Consider the following 17,014-nt stretch of genomic DNA (forward strand, 5'->3'; position numbering starts at 1 on the left):
GTGCCTGAATGACAGTCAAGTGATGCTCTACTGCAAAAGACACTCTGGGATGACATGCAACACTACTGTTCAGAAGCTAAAAAATACTGTTATTAGTTTTTAAGTCTGTTTTCAGTATTTGATTTTTGTGCTACTTCCATTTAGTAAAAGAGTATTTTGCCTTATTCAAAGCCATCAGTATTTTATTGGCTTGCTATTTCAAAAGTTTTTATTTATTAAATGGATATATATTGCTTCATGAAATAGCACATTCTACTTTAGAATTCCAATAGTAAAAAGAGCATTGGATTTTATATCATATTGATTATAGGGTATAAATCTAATGATTTTTGTAAATATAATAATTTGTAAATATCCCTTTGTTGTGTGCTATCACATGAAAGCAGCTTTCTCTTCTTGCTTCCCATCTACAGCTGAGTCATGGCACTTCTTGTCCCTTGGAAATGGGAATATAAAATTTGTGAAAGGTACTTTTAGAGAGGAAAAGAAAATAGTCTTTCTAAGCTGACAGACTGTGAAAGGATGTAGGCAAGATTAAAAAAAGGCTTCTGACATTGATGTGTTAGCAAAATTTCAGAGAAATGGAGCCCCAGTACAGTTTCTGCTCCTATTCTGCAGTGTTTGCTTGGAAGATGATGCTGTTCTGACAAAGATGGACTAGAAAGATCATCTGGATGCACATCTGCTATGCTCTGTATGTCTATGTTCTCGTATGTAGCATGTGAGCGGTCCAGACACTTTTGTGACTTCTCTTGAGCTCAAATGGAGGTGCTTAGAAAGCAGGTACATTACTAGAGGCCCAGAAGTAGAATAAACAGGCAGATGGAATGATTCAAGCCCAGTATTCACTTTCTCCAAGCATATCATTCCCAAAAACCATGCATGACTTGAGTGGTTCTGTGACCAGAACAGATGTGATACCTATAGCAGCAAAGAACTCCATTCAATATACTTAGGCCTGGTTCCAAGATTTCCATCTACTTCATATCTATGAGCATATATAAGATATTTCCTGCCTCTCAATTAATAGCCAGACTTCATTCTAAGCAGCAGGAGAAGATGCAGCAAATATAAAAGGCAATATCTTTAAAAGATACCTAGATATCCAAAAGAGACTATAGGACACAAATAAATTGTTAATGGTTAAAAAAGGTCTTCTTCACTTCACATTAACCTCAAGGTACTGAGCATACAGAAGACAAGCTGAAAAAAACTATTACAGAAAATTAATTGCATTTATTTTTGTCACCTAAGCAATATATACAGTTTCAGCAAGGTTAGGTACCTGTCTTTGGGAGCACTACTGCCTGTTTCTCATTACAGTGTAGGCAGCTGAGAAAGAGTGCCCAGATACTGATAGCAGTTTTTTCACCTTTGGTATTCTATAAGTACATAGATCCTACACCTGTGTACAAAAGTAAGGACAGTGATTCAAAAAAAATAAATGACATCAGAATGCATTGCAATTATCATTACACATATACAGCAGATTTTTCATATCTCTGGTTGTATATAAATATGTTGACACCAGTTCTTGTCTTCATACATGTACTTTGGATAATAATGTCTATCACATTCCACCAGTCTTGCTAACTCCCTGCCCCCTCCCTTTCCCTCCCACCCCTCTGTTCTGTCTAGAGTTCATCTATTTCTCCCATGCTCCCCCTCCCTACTCCACTATGACTCAGCCTCCTTATATCAGAGAAAACATTCAGCATTTGTATTTTGGGATGTGTTAACTTCACACAGCATTATCTTCTCCAGCACCATCCATTTACCTGAAAATGCCATGATTTTATTCTTTTTTATTGCTGAGTAAAATTCCATTGTGCATATGTGCCACATTTTTAATCCATTCATCTACTGAAGGGCATATAGGTTGACTCCAGAGTTTAGCTATTGTGAATTGTGCTTCTATAAACATTGATGTGGCTGTGTCCCTGTGGTATCCTGTCTTTAAGTCTTATGGGTATAGACCGAGGAGAGAGATAGCTCAGTCAAATGGTGGTCCCATTCCCAGATTTCCAAGGAATCCCCACACTGCTTTCCATATTGGCTGCACCAATTTGCAGTCCCACCAGTAATGTATGGGTATACATTTTTCCCCACATACTCGCCAACACTTACTGTTGTTTGTCTTCAAAATAGCTGCCATTGTGACTGGAGTGAGATGGTAGCTTAAAGTAGTTTTGATTTTCATTTCTTTAATTGCTAGATATGATGAACATTTTTTCATATATTTGTTGATTGATTGTATATCCTCTTTTGAGAAGTGTCTGTTCAGGTCTCTGGCCCATTTATTGATTGGGTTATTTGTTTTTTGGTGCTTAGCTTTTCTAGTTCTTTATATACCCTAGAGATTAGTGATCTGATCTTTTCTTTTTAAAGAGAGAGTGAGAGAGGAGAGAGAGAGAATTTTTTAATATTTATTTTTCAGTTATCGGCAGACACAACATCTTTGTCTGTACATGGTGCTGAGAATCGAACCCAGGCTGCATGCATGCCAGGCGAGCGCGCTACCACTTGAGCCACATCCCCAGCCCCTAGTGATCTGATCTTTTAGGGGAAAATATTTGCTCCCAGGATTTAGGCTCTCTGTTCACCTCACAGATTGTTTCTTTTGTGCGAAGAATCTCTTTAGTTTGATTCCATCCCATTTATCAATTCTTGTTTTTAATTCTTGCTCTATAGGAGTCTTATTAAGGAAAGTTGGGGCACAATCCCACATGATAAGTTTAGGGCCTACTTTTCCTTCTATTAGATGCAGAGTCTCTTGTTTCATTTCTAGGTTTTTGATCCACTTTGAGTTTTCTGCATGGTGAGAGATAAGAGTTTACTTTCATTTTGTTGCATATGGATTTCCAGTTTTCCCAGCCCTATTTGTTAAAGAGACTATCTTTTCACCAGTGCATGTTTTGGCACCTTTGTCTAATATAATTGTAATTTTGTGGGTTTGTCTATGTGTCCTCTATTCTGTACCATTGATCTACCAGTCTGTTTTGGTGCCAATACCTTGTGTTTTTGTTACTATTGCTCTGTAGTATAGTTTAAGTTCTGGTATAGTTATGATACCTGCTTCACTCTTCCTGATAAGGATTGCTTTAGCTATTCTGGGTCTCTTATTTTTCCAAAGAATTTCATGATTGCTTTTTCTATTTCTATGAGAAATGTCATTGAGATTTTGGTCAGAATTGCATTAAATCTGTGTAGTGTGTGTTTTTTTACTCTGAGAAGAAATGAGGAAAATTACCACATTTACAATAACCTAAAAAAAAACTCGGGAATCAACTTAATGAAAGAGGTGAAAGATCTATACAATCAAAACTACAGAACCCCAAAAAAAGAAGTCAAAGAAGACCTTAGAAGATGGAAATATCTACATTGCTCTTGGATATGCAGAATTAATATTATCAAAAGGACAAGTGAGTGATTTTAAGCATTTTCTGGGAGTCTGAAGGTTAACCCCCACACCCATATTTTCATTGATTAGTTTATTCACTTATTCACAAATGCAGTCTAATTCATCATCTAGCTTTGTATGCTAGTTAATCCTTTGTTCCCACTAATAATTTTTTAATGGCTCAGCTTCAACATGCTGGAAGGAAGTTTGAAAAAATAAAATTGCATAAAGAGCAGAAATATAATTTTGAAATGAAAAGATAAAGAGAATAAGTTCCAAGTAAGTGGAGAAGCAGAGAAAAGTACTTAATGGCAACCATGAAGCACAGACAAAAGCAAAAGAAAAAAAAAAAAAACATTTCCCTAGGAAGAGGAGTGTGGAGAATGGTGACAGTGATTGAGAGATCAATGTCTAAGAAGAGGGTCCCTGATGACTTTTTGGCTGTGGCATGCTTGGTGCAAGCATGGAAAGTTTCTGTACAAAGGTGTAGGATGCCCAGTTGCTATGGTAATGCCCTTCAAGTGGAGGCTCTGTGCTAGAGTCTTATCAGCCTCAACCTTGCTCTCAGTCACAGAGCTCCTGGGAATGAAGAAATTTATTTAAGCAAAGACAACCATAATTTTCTACCACCTCTGTTGCTCTTGAACCTGCCCACATAATAGTAACTTTAAACAATGGACTTTCTTGAGAGATACACAATGCTCCTAACATTGCATATTTCAACTGCAGAATGTAACTGAGGTATAAGCTGCATAATGTTTCTAACTCTGAAACTTTCATAAATACAATGAATAATACTTGTGTAGTCTTTAATCTAATTAATGAGATATATATATATATAATAAAGATTGCTGGCATAATTCTTTAGATCTGCTTCTCTATCCAAGAGCAGCACTCCACACAATCCCAGCTGTTATTTTCACAATCTGAGTATGTGAGTCTTTATTCTTCCAATCTCCCATTGCCTGTCACAGGAACTTTCTAGTTTGGCTACACTGGTCATGGCAAGGGAGAGTTATTGATTCGGAAGTCACATAGAATGTTTCTCTAAAGTGGAAGCAACATAGGTGGTGTGCACATGGTGGTTCTCTTAGAATTAAAGTATCATGAAACTCAACACTTACAGACATTGCATTAAATATTCTGTCATTTCAGAGTGAAAATACTTCCTTCAACTCAAGGAACCTATAACAAATGAAATAAATAAGCCACAGATAAATGGTGTCTGTAGGCTACGTAACCCAGGTAGTACTCAGAAGAATTAAAACTGATAGTGTTGCCAAAGAACCCATTATTATTTATTTCTTTATTATCTTATTTCATCCTTATCTTATTTCATTATTATCTTGTTTCAGAATCAAAAATAATCCCCTTATTTCCAAATCAAATAGAAACATCTGTTTGTTCAGAAGTATAAAATTAAATGGCAATCTTATCCTCCTAGAAACATTAGCTGACTGTCCAGATATGAAAATTTTCTGTTTTCTTCAAACTTATTTTCCACTTATCTCTTACTGTTTCTTCCTATAGCCAACACTTGACCTACATGAGGCTAGGTTCCAGTCTGTGTTACTTTCTTTTTTCATGCTATTTTGTTAACCAATCTTTAAATTTATTTAACTTTCCATGTCATTTCACTGCTGATTCTTCAACATTTATGCCATTTGATCCAACACTACTTGATTTTTTTTCACAAACATTAGACTGCCTATTTAGTCCCCTCAAACAAGAAACATCAAAATAAAAATCTCAAAGTTTTCTCTGAAGTAATTACCAAACTGCTTCTCTGAAATCTTACTCAATTGATTAATAAATTCAATTATTCCTAATTCATCCTTTGTGTCCATATGCTCAACCAGTCTACTAGCCAGTTACAGAAATAAGATTTCTAGAACATATATCAACTATTTTTGTTTTAGTATTTGTACCCATATTCTTCTTTGGGTAACTGCAATTTCCTCTGGGTTATCTCCCTACTTCAAAACCAAATCTGACTCCAAAGTATTTCCTCCCCCAAACCCATAATAGGTACTACAGCAAACTCTCCCCCTTATTGATCAATACTTTGTTCTAAGAGTGAGATAAATGTCTAAATTCTGAATTTCTTAGCTTTCTTAGATTGTGTTAATGATGTGGCCCTTTCAAATATGTTTTTTTTTTTTTCAGAGAAAAGAAAATACCAAACCAAGGGATCCATATTCTAGTTTCAAGCATGCAACCTATCCTAAATTCTACTATAAGATTATTTGGTATTTAATAATAAGTGGATTCTGGCATCACTTTTAAAACTTATTTAACCTCCCATATCAACAAATCTCTTTTATATTGATACATATGAAAAGTGCCCATATATCACTAAAAGGTACTCACAGGGTCAGGAGAGTTTCCCACTTTTACTGGTTGTTGAGGTCCATGTAAGCAGAAGGCCTCTGCAGTCAAGCAGCTCTTAACACCAGGCTCTGCCCACTGGTATTCCAGCAGAGTGCAGAAGCTGAGTCTATTTTCTCTTGCAGGGTTCAGTATGTTCTGAATCCAAATAGCTACATGCAGCTCTGAAAACACCACAGCATCTTGCCACTTAAGTGTGCTTAGCTAGTGATATATACCTCTTGGTCAACAATATTGGTCCACATTTAATAAGAGTTTGGAGAAAGCACCAATGTTATTGTTCCAAATTTATGCTAATGGTAGTTTACAAATATACACACATTATCGGATAGCACTTGAGTCTGAAACTTTAGCTTTGCCCTTATTTCCATTTTCCCTGCAGGAGGCATGGCAGCAGTGACAGGTCAGTATGCCCTTACTCCCTTGACCCTGGCCTGCACCTTCATGATATTGTTGGCTACATTGCCTACCCCCACCCTTTCCAATCCAGTACAATGAGAACCACCCTGGAAGAGCATTCTAAGAAATAAGCCAGGAACAGAACAAAAGGGTTGAATGTTTCCTATGACATGAAAGATGTTGCTAAAATAAAGGGCCCCATACCCCTGCCACCACTGTCTCAGTTGCTTGCTTTGTGGGTAGGTCCCTCTGCACCTGGGCTCCAGAAACACCATAGCCTCCCTACAAAACATGCAGAACACCTTGGTATTTTTCCTCCAGTTGGAACCATACAGTGAAGATGGAGGACTCTGAGCAACTGGTGCAGAGAGCCCAACTGGCTGATCAGGGGGAGCCCTCCAAAGATGTTGCCCTGGCCACAAAGAATGAGACAGAGCTCAATGAGCCACTGTCCAATGAAGAACAATATTTTCTCTCTGTGGCTTACAAGTATGCTATTGAACATGCCATTCCTTCTGGAGGATCATCAGTAGCATTGAGCAGAAAACATCTGCAGAGAGCAAACAGAAGATAATACAGATGGAAAGTATGGCAGCATAGTGTCTGTAGGGCTAGTGGCTGACATACTCTAAGAATAGAAGAACAGACAGAAACTTCTATTCATCATCTTCTGACCCTTCTAGAACCACCTCATCCAGCTGATTTCTCCTGGAGAAGAGGACAGCTTCTCCCATTATGTTGATAACTCTCCCCTCAAGAGAACCAGAAAGTGCCAGTATGGTCAACACAGAGGTGCTGGTCCCTGTCCTTTAAGTTCTCACCTCAACTCTCACTTAATCTAATCAAGACAGCAGCTTGTGGGAATTTGGATCAGTTCTTTCATTTGACTCCTCTCTCCTCCTACAATTCTTCCTGGTCTTTGGCTGGGTCAAGGTCAAAGGCAGTCAAGCTTGGTCAAGGGCTCAGACCATTTCTCTCTTCCCTTGGCCTTGGCATGGGCCACAGGCCTGAATGCAAGATGCACATGTACCTTTAACTTGCTGGATGAACTCAGGAAGGGTGGTTCTCCTCTAGCCTTAGTCTTGGCACATGTGAAGTGTGGAACACAAAAAAATACCACCTTACAGGGGTCCTCGAGGATTACATGGGATTGAAGTGGGAAAACAGGGGTTACCATGCAGTGATAATTGATGGGCTTGGGTCTTGTGGAGAGAGATACAGCCTAGGTCCATGCACATTTTAAAATTATCCTTTTCAGGGTTGAAGGGTTGTCACATGGGAGTGTATATTTAGGTGTGTGGGATAGCTCAGGCTGGTTCTCAGTTGCAATGGTGAGTCTCAGGGAGTGCACACACACAAATACATGCAAACATACTCATGTGCACCTGGGGGCTTAACTGTCTACGTGGATCCCTGTGTCTTTTGTCTCCACCTTGGCAGGTGCCTTTTTTTTGACCCATTTGCTTCTGCTGATAAGAAAGTTCAGCATGGGTTCTATCTCTCTGAGCAGTTCATTTTGATTCTGGCTATCCTGAGTGCCAAACTTTCTACTTTTCATGGCAGGGTCTCAGCTTGGGGGCATGGGGGCCAGGCCATAGGCTTGGGATACAGAGTTAGCTTCCTGCCCATTATCTTGGGCATGTTAAGGCACAAACCTGGGACCTGTAGCCTCACCCACTGCCAGCAGCTGCTCTTTGCTGAGTGTTGACTGCTAGGACAGATCAACAGCTTTGGTGGGAATACCCAGGGGTTGTCATCTGGATAGTCTTGGGGGTTGCATCTCCAGTGAAAATGGTATTCAGGTACATGGAAAGCCTCTTAGGACCTCTCGGAATAGGCAATTCCCCTGAACACTTTCAGGGAACTGTCATAGCTTAGGTCCACCAAGGACCATCCATTGACCTAGAGAATTATGTCTCTATTCTTCAGTTCCCCCTTGAATCAGGTCCAAAATGATAACAGGTGACTTGAAGACCTGCTCATTCATCAGAAGCCCCAGACTCATAGCTTTATGTTTGAAAACGTGAACAGAGCTGACATTACGGTGGACCTACTGAACCCTGAACATACAATCTTCCAATGTGTCTAGCATTCAAAGGTCCTTCCTGAAGATCTCAAAACTTATTGAGCCAAGGAGGGGCCAGAATTCAGCTTTACTGAGAGAGGAGCTGGAAAGACCTGAATAGAGAGGTTTCAGCTATTACTGTGTCTGAGGTCAAGTCTGCCTCACCTTTTCATTGCCATGTGGCCATCAGTGGAATGATTTCATGTGTCTGTCTCCCTATTTGTTCTCTGAGTAAGCAAGAGCTGATAGCAGACATCAGAAGAGCAGTGGGACATGTCCCTGAGCCACAGGTCAGGCAGGCCAGGGAGAAGAGTCTGGGACATGTGTCTAGAGATGATGTGTAATCAATGTGGGCTCTTTTCTGGGCATCTTGACCACCAGCAGACAGGATCTGGGATTTTCAGAGCTGAAGAGAAGAAACAAGGGCACAGAATGCAGAAGAGAAAGATAAAAGATTGAAGGGGACCATCCCACACTATCTTCTAAATGAAAGTGGAAATGCAGATAAATTGTCAAATCTAGCTCAAGACACTTGGAGCTTTGAAGTCAACCTAGAAATGCAGCCTTCGTCCTCAAGGGGAGAGCTCCCTGGTTAGCTTTAAGCTTTCCAGTTTCACCTAAAAATAGACATTCTAAGCAATCCAAGGGTCTCCTTGGGGAAATCAGGAACAATCAGAAAGCAAATGTGAAGAATCACAGGATCTTTCTTATCTTTGTCCCACCACAGAAGCTGTCATTTCAACTTGTCATCTGGCTTTCAGGTGTGTATGTTTTGAAAACTTTCCATGCACAGCTCAGGACCTCAGTTGGCATGGCTCCTTGAACTCCTCATTCCAGCCATTCCACAAACTCCTACCACAAGCCCGCCAGAAGAAGAAGGCCACCTTTCCATGGATCCAGGAAGAACAGATGCCAACCAACATGTATGACCATTTTTATAATTATTAGTTTGTTTCAAGTTAAAAAATATAGACTTGGCCATATTAAAAATATGATTAACACCAAGACACAGGTCCACTCAAAACTTTGGAAGGTGTTTGTGCCCCACAGACCATCTGAAACTCGGATGAAAAAAAAACATAAGTATGGCCTTTGAAATCCAGATGGAAAAACATAAGAATGGTCTTTGATCAATGAATGCTTGCTGATTGAAGAAGAAAAGCCCCAAAGAGTAAATATGACAATACTTATTGCATTTATGCTCTTAACATGCATATTTTTCTCTTTTGATCCTCATAAAAACTCCTCAATAGACAGGTAAACCAAAGCCAGAGAGAAATTCAGATCTTTGTTCAAGACTACTCAGGCAAGAGTGGTGGAGGGAGGATTTGAAATTGGATCAGCCCCACTCTGGAGTCTAAGTTTTGAAACTTGCATGTTAATCATTTTAGATTTAGCCTCTAATTATTCTCAGGTCCCACTTTTTCTCTTTAAAACACTGGAAATTTCCAAGTTATGGATTCCCCTTGCTCAGCAATCTCAGGTGTGGCTAGGGTACCAAGGGCTGGAGATGCTGTGGTTCAGTTGAGGCATATGCAATTGTGTACACAGTGGGATGTGTCTGTGGGTAACTGTGTCCATGTGTGTTATGGTTTAGAGTTGAGGTGTCCCCCAAAACCTCATGCGTGAGACAATGCAAGAAGATTCAGAAGTGTACTGATTGGGTTATGAAATCCTTAACCAAATTGGTGCCTTAATCCTCTGCTGGGTATTAACTGGGAGGTAACTGTAGATAGGAAGGGTTTAGTTAGAGAAGGTGAGTCATGGGTAGCATGCTTTTGGGGTTTATATTTTGTTCTTGGTCATTTTAGCTGTCTTTGCTTCCTAGTGCCATGTCCTGAGCTGTTTTTCCTCTGGCAATCCTTCCACCATGATGTTTTGCCCAATTTTGGGCCCAGAATAATGGAATTGGCCATCTATGGACTGAAACTATGAAACCCTGAATACCAAATAAACTTTTCCTCCTCTAAAGTTGCTCTTGCCAGGTCTTTTTGTCACAGTGGTGGAAAAAGCTCAAAATAGTGTTTCTGACAGGTCTGGGCTGGGGCAGGTGATCTGTGGGTGGAAGGTGGTAAAGGGAAGTGTGGGGGAATCAGAGAACTTTTTTCATCTCTTTACTCTCTTTTCAAGTTCCATCTCCATTTCCATGTCAGCACTTCTTTCTGCCAGTTTCCTCACCACAATTTAGTATAGAGGGAGCTCCCATCTGCCACATCTAACAAACTGACACTCCCTTGGTTCCCTTTTAATGACTTCCCAGGGTCACACCAGGGCTAAGGTAATGATCTTTTATAGCTTCTGAGAGCAGGAGGTGGATTCAGAGACCCTCAACACTCAAAGGAGATGCCCTCCAATGGGGCCCCTTGAGGTACTAGCATATCTGATAACCCCAGTATGAGTGAGAAGTAATGAATACCCAGCCCGACCCAGGCTGCCTCCTCCATCTGGTGTCACTCTGCATGTGCTTCTCTATGTTCATGCATTGTCCTCATGCTGTGTCATTTATTTGCTGTGTGTGGCCTGTTAACCAGTTGAGTGTCTTTCAGCCTCTTGCTGCCAGAAGTTGTGGTTTTCAGGAAAGACCACCAGAGTCTCTGTGCCCTCTGTGAACTTCCTCATCAGGAGGGTCCCTCACCCTCTCTCACTTCTTGAGTTCTCCAGAAGCCTGTTTTATTTTTCTGGGAACCAAATCCAGGCAGGATGCTTGCTGCTTAGTTGAAACAGCTGTCTCTACAGCTGGGAACTCCAGAATGCTCAGGTGTCCATATTCAATTCTGGGCTTTATTCTTTAAGGAAAAAAGAAACTTGAAGGTAAGGTTTTTTTGGGGGGTGGGTGGCAGCAACAAGACACCTAAATATATTTATTTCACTTGCGGAATTAGGTCAGATTTCGACAGAGAACAGAGATTGGATTTGGCATTTTGTGTTCTTTCCTTATGAAGAAAACAGATATAATGCAACCACATACCCCACCCTGCACCCAGCCATGCTCAGCATTTTAGAGCTACTCTGGGTTTGTTCTCTCTCTCTCTCTCTCTCTCTCTCTCTCTCTCTCTCTCTCTCTCTCTCTCCCCAAACTTCTAGAATAAGACTGGGCTGGTGCTTAGGAAACAGAGGGGCTGTTGATCTCTCAGGCCTTAGCATTAAGAAAGTAAGATGATCCTGTGAGGAATTGGAATGATGCTAGAGTAGTGAGAGTAAGAGATATTCAGCATGTGTGCAGGTGCACAACACACACACACACACACACACACACACACACACAAAGACACATAGTACACAATTTGATCTATGAATTCTTAGCAGTCACCATTTCTTAATAACAATTCCACAATACTCTGTCTCTTTTCTTTTTCCACCAGAAGAACATACTTATTTACAATCCATTTCAATATCATCCTGACCAGGATTGGGTTTGGCAGTGTCCATTGTACAAATCAATCAATCAAGCTGCTATAGGAAACCCAAGTTTCCCAGTTTGTGAATGTCTAGAACCCATGAACCTTCTCAGGCCACTGTCCAGCCACCAGAAACTTTCTTAAGGTCCTTTCTGGTTCAGTGTCTTTGGGGGTGAATTATTTGTTTGCTCCATTCATCAGTTTCCTTGTCTGTAAAATGGGGCCATTAGTAGTAACCAACCATCTGGGTAACTGGGAGGACTCAATGAAAGAGAGGACACAAGGCACTTAGCAACACCACAGAGTAAGTGCTCACAAAAATTGCTTGCCTCTTATTGTTATGTAAGATGTAATGATTTGGGCTTCATGGATTTTAATTCAGTATACTTTCTGTTCCACCTGACCTTTTCAAAGGGTCTTTCTGTATCATCTTGAAGGGGTCTGTCCCTGGAAGTCACATGGAGGAATGTCACCTTAGTCACAGTGGGGGTTACCATTCATGGAGCAACAAAGCTGGCTGGAACAGCCTGCCAGCCCAGTCTCTGCCTTTGGAGCTGGGATTTTCAATAAATCCTATATGTACACCAGAGTACATACTATGGAAACAATACTTGGCCTCAAGCCTCATTTGAGTACTTCAGTGGTTTGGGGTATGTTTATTTCATTTATCTTACTACAAAGAAATGAGAGGCTAACTATGAGGTTACATGGCAGTGGGAAGGCAGAGCCCAAATAGGCCAGTGTGTGATGTTACCTCCTTGCTCTATGGCTCTGAGCATGCCATTGCCCACCCTGGGCCTAATTTATTTCTGAAACTGGGGGAATGGCACTAGCAGCATTTTTATATGATGTCCATTTACTGGTGGATGCTGGTAGTCAGAAAGTGTCTTCCTGGTGGAAAGAGTAAGGATACAGAGCTGCCTGGATATAGAGGAGGAGGGTGGAGGAGACAGGTGGGGAAGAGCTGAGCTTGTGAGATAGCATAGGTGAGAGGGAGCAGGAATCCTGAGGCATGAGACACAGTCATCATGAGGTGAGGGAAGAAAGCCAGCACCTTGATATAAAGCTGGAGGGTGGCTAGAGGGATCTGGACCCCGCCCCCTAGCCTTCCAAGCAGCAGTGAAAGATTTTGGACTTTATTCCTTGTGCAATGGCAAGTCAAGGAAGGTTTTGAGAGAAATTCGGTGGTCAGATTTTGATTTAATTAAGATCATTATGGCTGCTGCTGAATCAAAAATGTGGAAAAAGCAAGGTTGACTATGGGATACCTAGTCAGGAGCCACTGAAGGCCAGAGATGTGAGGCAGTGGTGGGTAGGACCAGGTTGATGAATGGAGAGAGGGGATGGTACTGGGAGTTGAACCCAGAAGCACTTAACAACTGAGCCATATCTCTAGCCCTTTCTTATATTTTATTTAGAGACAGGACACCTCACTAAATTGCTAGAGGCTGGCTTTGAATTAATCATCCTTGTGCCTCATCCTCCTGAGAATCTGGGATAACAGGCATGTACCACTGTGCGTGGCAAGGGGTACATAGATTTAAGAGAGATTCAGGAGGGTAAGTCAAGGAGATTTGGTAACTAGCTAGATATAGTGGGTGAGAAAAAGGGAGGTATTTTGGGTCACTTACTGGATTCTGGCTTCCACATGTGAGTGACATATGAAGCCAGTTCCTGAGTGAGGGTAAACTGGATAGTGGGGTGAAGGAAGGAATAAGAATTAACAACACTCATCTGATTGAATTGCCCTTAAGTGGAAATATATAATTTAATTGGGTCAGCATTTCCTGATAGCTTTACTTCCATAATTCTAAGGACTGAGGAGGATTCAGGAACTACACTTTCTTTAGCTCATTCCCCAGCCTTGGTCATCACCTAGCTATTTGATCTTGGGAAAGCCATTTAACAACTCACTTTCAATCTTCTTTTGTGAAATTGAAAAGGTAATAAGTACTACTTCCCAAGGATTTTCTGAGTATTAAACAGGACGGATGTTGTAAGGAGTACATTGTAAACTGTAAATGTCAACATTAATGACAAGACTGAGTCTTTATTTTGAGGAGGACAGAAGAAGAGCACCTCCAAATTGCAGTCCAGGATTGACCAAAGACTCAACCCAGGGTTTGCTCTCATGCCTTGCATCCCTGAGTGCTCACTGGGGCAGGAAATCTCAGTCCAGAGGACACCAAAAAGGTGCTTGGGGAAGGGAAAAGAAGCAGAAATAACTACTTTGAAGAAGTGGTGATAATATCAGCTCTTTTATCTTGGAAATTCTCTGTAATAAATCACAACATCTTCATAGGTCCAAATGAATTTCAGCAAAGACAGAACACATTAAATAGAAAAAACAACTGTAATAGCAGAAATAAATTCACAGGTCAGACATATTGGTAGCAACAATAAATGTAACTGGGCCATGATAAAAGATCAAAACTCTCATATTGGATAAAAGGCATTTGTGCAAATTGGCATGGATGGGGGGACAAGGGTCAAGGACAGGTGGGAGTACAGTTATCCAGGCAAAAATGGACCTAGTGTATATTTCTGCACTCTTATCTCTAGGGTATCTTAAGTCTGCTTTCAATTTTACTATATAATAATCATATAAATTGACCCTTAGAATATGTTAGTACCTGGAAAGTAAAATGTAAATATTTTTGAATATATGATCGGTTATTTACACAATTATCTTGAATTAAATATTTTTTAGTTTGGTTATAGTATATGAAACCAGTATTTTTGCAAATGAAATTTCATCAATTCCATATGATTCATCCTAGTACTTTGAACATTTGACTTTGTAAGGTCTTGTTAAATTATCTCATTTGATTTTTGCACAATTCCTAGGATGTGATATGATAAAAACCCATGTCTGAGGACTGGGGTTGTGGCTCAGTGGGAGAATGCTCATCTAGTATGTGTGAGGCCCTGGGTTCCATCCTCAGCACCACATAATAAAAAAATAAAGGTACTGTGTCTGACTACAACTAAAAAATAAACACTAAAACAACAACAACAACAAAAAACCTGTGCCTGAGAGGAACCCCCCAGGGTAGCTTGAGGAGCAAGGATGGTGTCATCTGCTCACATGCTCAGCCTCTGTGGCTCACTGGCAGATTTGTTTCATTTAGGGAACGCTGTGGATGAGCCAAGCTCCAACAGGTAGGGATGCTCCTGTGCTCTGCACAAAAACCCCCATGCGTAAAGTGCCAGTGTTAGAGTAGATTTCAGGTAAATAAAACCCAACCCTCTAAAACCACAGATCTAATCATTAAAATGTTTTATTTTCTAAAAAGGTATTTTCAAAGTTTCACACTTTGAAAATTATTCCCTTACACACGAGCACACCACCGAGGTGTGACACAATCAGTGATGGAAAAGTCGAAGATCCGTATGAGCCAAGAGGATTCCCAGTTCATCGCAAGCCTCAATCACAACCTTGTCAGCAGCGGAACCAGAAGGGGCTGCAATGTATGCCACACCACTCTGAAGATAAAATTGGTATTGATTTTCAAAACCAGTTTATGCAAAAATCAAAATCCCCCTCCACAGAGCGTAAGCCAATGAAACCTCATTCATACAGGCCAAAGAACAGCATTTGGATGATCCACACACCAAATGAAGAAGTCAAATAATCCTCTAGGTAGTACTGGTTTATATCATATAGCCACAGCTTGGATATGTAACTCCAAGAAATTTAAAAATCAGAAGCACGACTTTGGAAATCATATCTACATGATGCTCAATCCTATGCAAATGCACAATTCCTACTTACCCTTTTAGCTCTGTCAACATTATCCCTGAAAGGGAAGAAGGCATCGGAGCTGAGCAAAGCCTCACTTAGTTTGTCCACCCACTCTTTCTTCTCTGCCTCAGTTAGTAACTCAGGGACTTCCTCGAATACCGCCTGCCACTTCAGCAAATCTTCACCCTGGTGGGAGTGAGGACAAGTTAGTCTAACACCATTTTTAGTTCTAACTGAAGAAGAGCAAAGCAACAGGGACAGAAACGCACTTGGGCATTTTAATGACACAACTAGACATATTTTAAGAAGTTCTTTGATGTTTCTAAAAACATTTTCATTAAGGAAGAAAAGTGATTCTAAGTTTACCAAATATAGACTATATCATTTTTACTTTCTAAATCAGTTTATTACACATATTTGCTCTCAAATCTCTTAAGTTAAATCCACTACTTTTTATCCCTGTACTAAAGCTGTGCTCACCTACTAAGTGGACATGTTTCAGATTCCAATCAGCCTCTAGTATGTTCAACCTACATGGCGCTTTTGGTGGGGGTGGAATCATTTTATGGAGTTCTGAATGACAAAGCAACTCTCTGAGAAACAGGTGAATTCTAAATTAGTTCATGAACCTATATACAGTACCATTTAAAGAACCTCTGCTGGCTTTCTTAAACACTCCCACTGTTATTAGAATTTTCAAAGCCTACAACCTAACACTCAGGTACCTAGCAGAAAGCATGAGGCAGAGTGGCCTCAATGGTGAGTTTGGCAGCATCCTCTCTGCTGGCCTGGGCATTTGACTACCCTTCCCCCGAAGTGCACTCACCTGGTGCGCTCTGGGCAAACTGGGCCTCCTGGATGACGGCGAGTTTGGGCTGAGGTGCTGAGCTCAAGCTCCAGGGGGGCTGGCGAACCTTCACGTGACAGGCTCTCAGGGGTCTGGGCACCACTTGAGTGAGCAGATAGCAATCCTGCATGGTTGGGAGAGGCTGGGGCACTCCTGAGTCACCAAAACAAGATAGCATCCTTTACAGTGATCCCTCATGGAAAGGGACTGTTTTCTTAATGAGTTCACTTTGCAAAACAGTATCCTTTGTCTTCTGCCCACTAACTGCAGTTCCATGAGTCTGACTCTGGTGAGCTGAGCTGTGTGCTCAGGGAGGCTCAGGCACCTGGGGCAGCATCACCCTGGGCCTGGGGCTGCTGCCTCTGAAGCAGCTCCTGTGCAGTCAGACAGTGGGCAAGCTGGGGGCTTTAAGACTTACACTTCATGTGTGTTTTTCTTGGTGGGGGGGGCTTAAAAACAAGATTATTAATGAAGCTAAAAATCGGTGGTTTAAAATCAGGCAAATAAACAATCTTGAGTTTAAGCAGCTAAAGGGTAGTTTTAGAGAACCGTCCACATGCCAAAGGAAAGCAAGGCCTCACAAGCCGGCTGCCTCGTTGCTGAGGTGCAGGAGCCTGAGGAACGGCAGGGCAGAGCATCCAACACTTTTCCAAATCCCCATCCCAGCATTCAATCAAAATGCACCTGGAAGTTCCTTCGTGTTCAGAAGAGGACGTTCCCAGTCCACTGAAGGAGTTTAGGACCACAGGTGAGGTCTGAGGTGCCTTTTCCT

General features: G+C 41.1%; 1 pseudogene; it reads right to left on the reverse strand.

The window, feature by feature from the left end:
• The window catches only part of LOC143640419 (E3 ubiquitin-protein ligase Mdm2-like), a 35,012-nt pseudogene extending 26,581 nt beyond the window's left edge, over positions 1-8,431 (reverse strand).
• Positions 8,432-17,014: the final 8,583 nt, after the last annotated feature.

The sequence above is a fragment of the Callospermophilus lateralis genome, unplaced genomic scaffold, assembly GCF_048772815.1.
Source record: "Callospermophilus lateralis isolate mCalLat2 unplaced genomic scaffold, mCalLat2.hap1 Scaffold_237, whole genome shotgun sequence".
In the NCBI taxonomy this organism is placed as follows: domain Eukaryota; kingdom Metazoa; phylum Chordata; class Mammalia; order Rodentia; family Sciuridae; genus Callospermophilus; species Callospermophilus lateralis.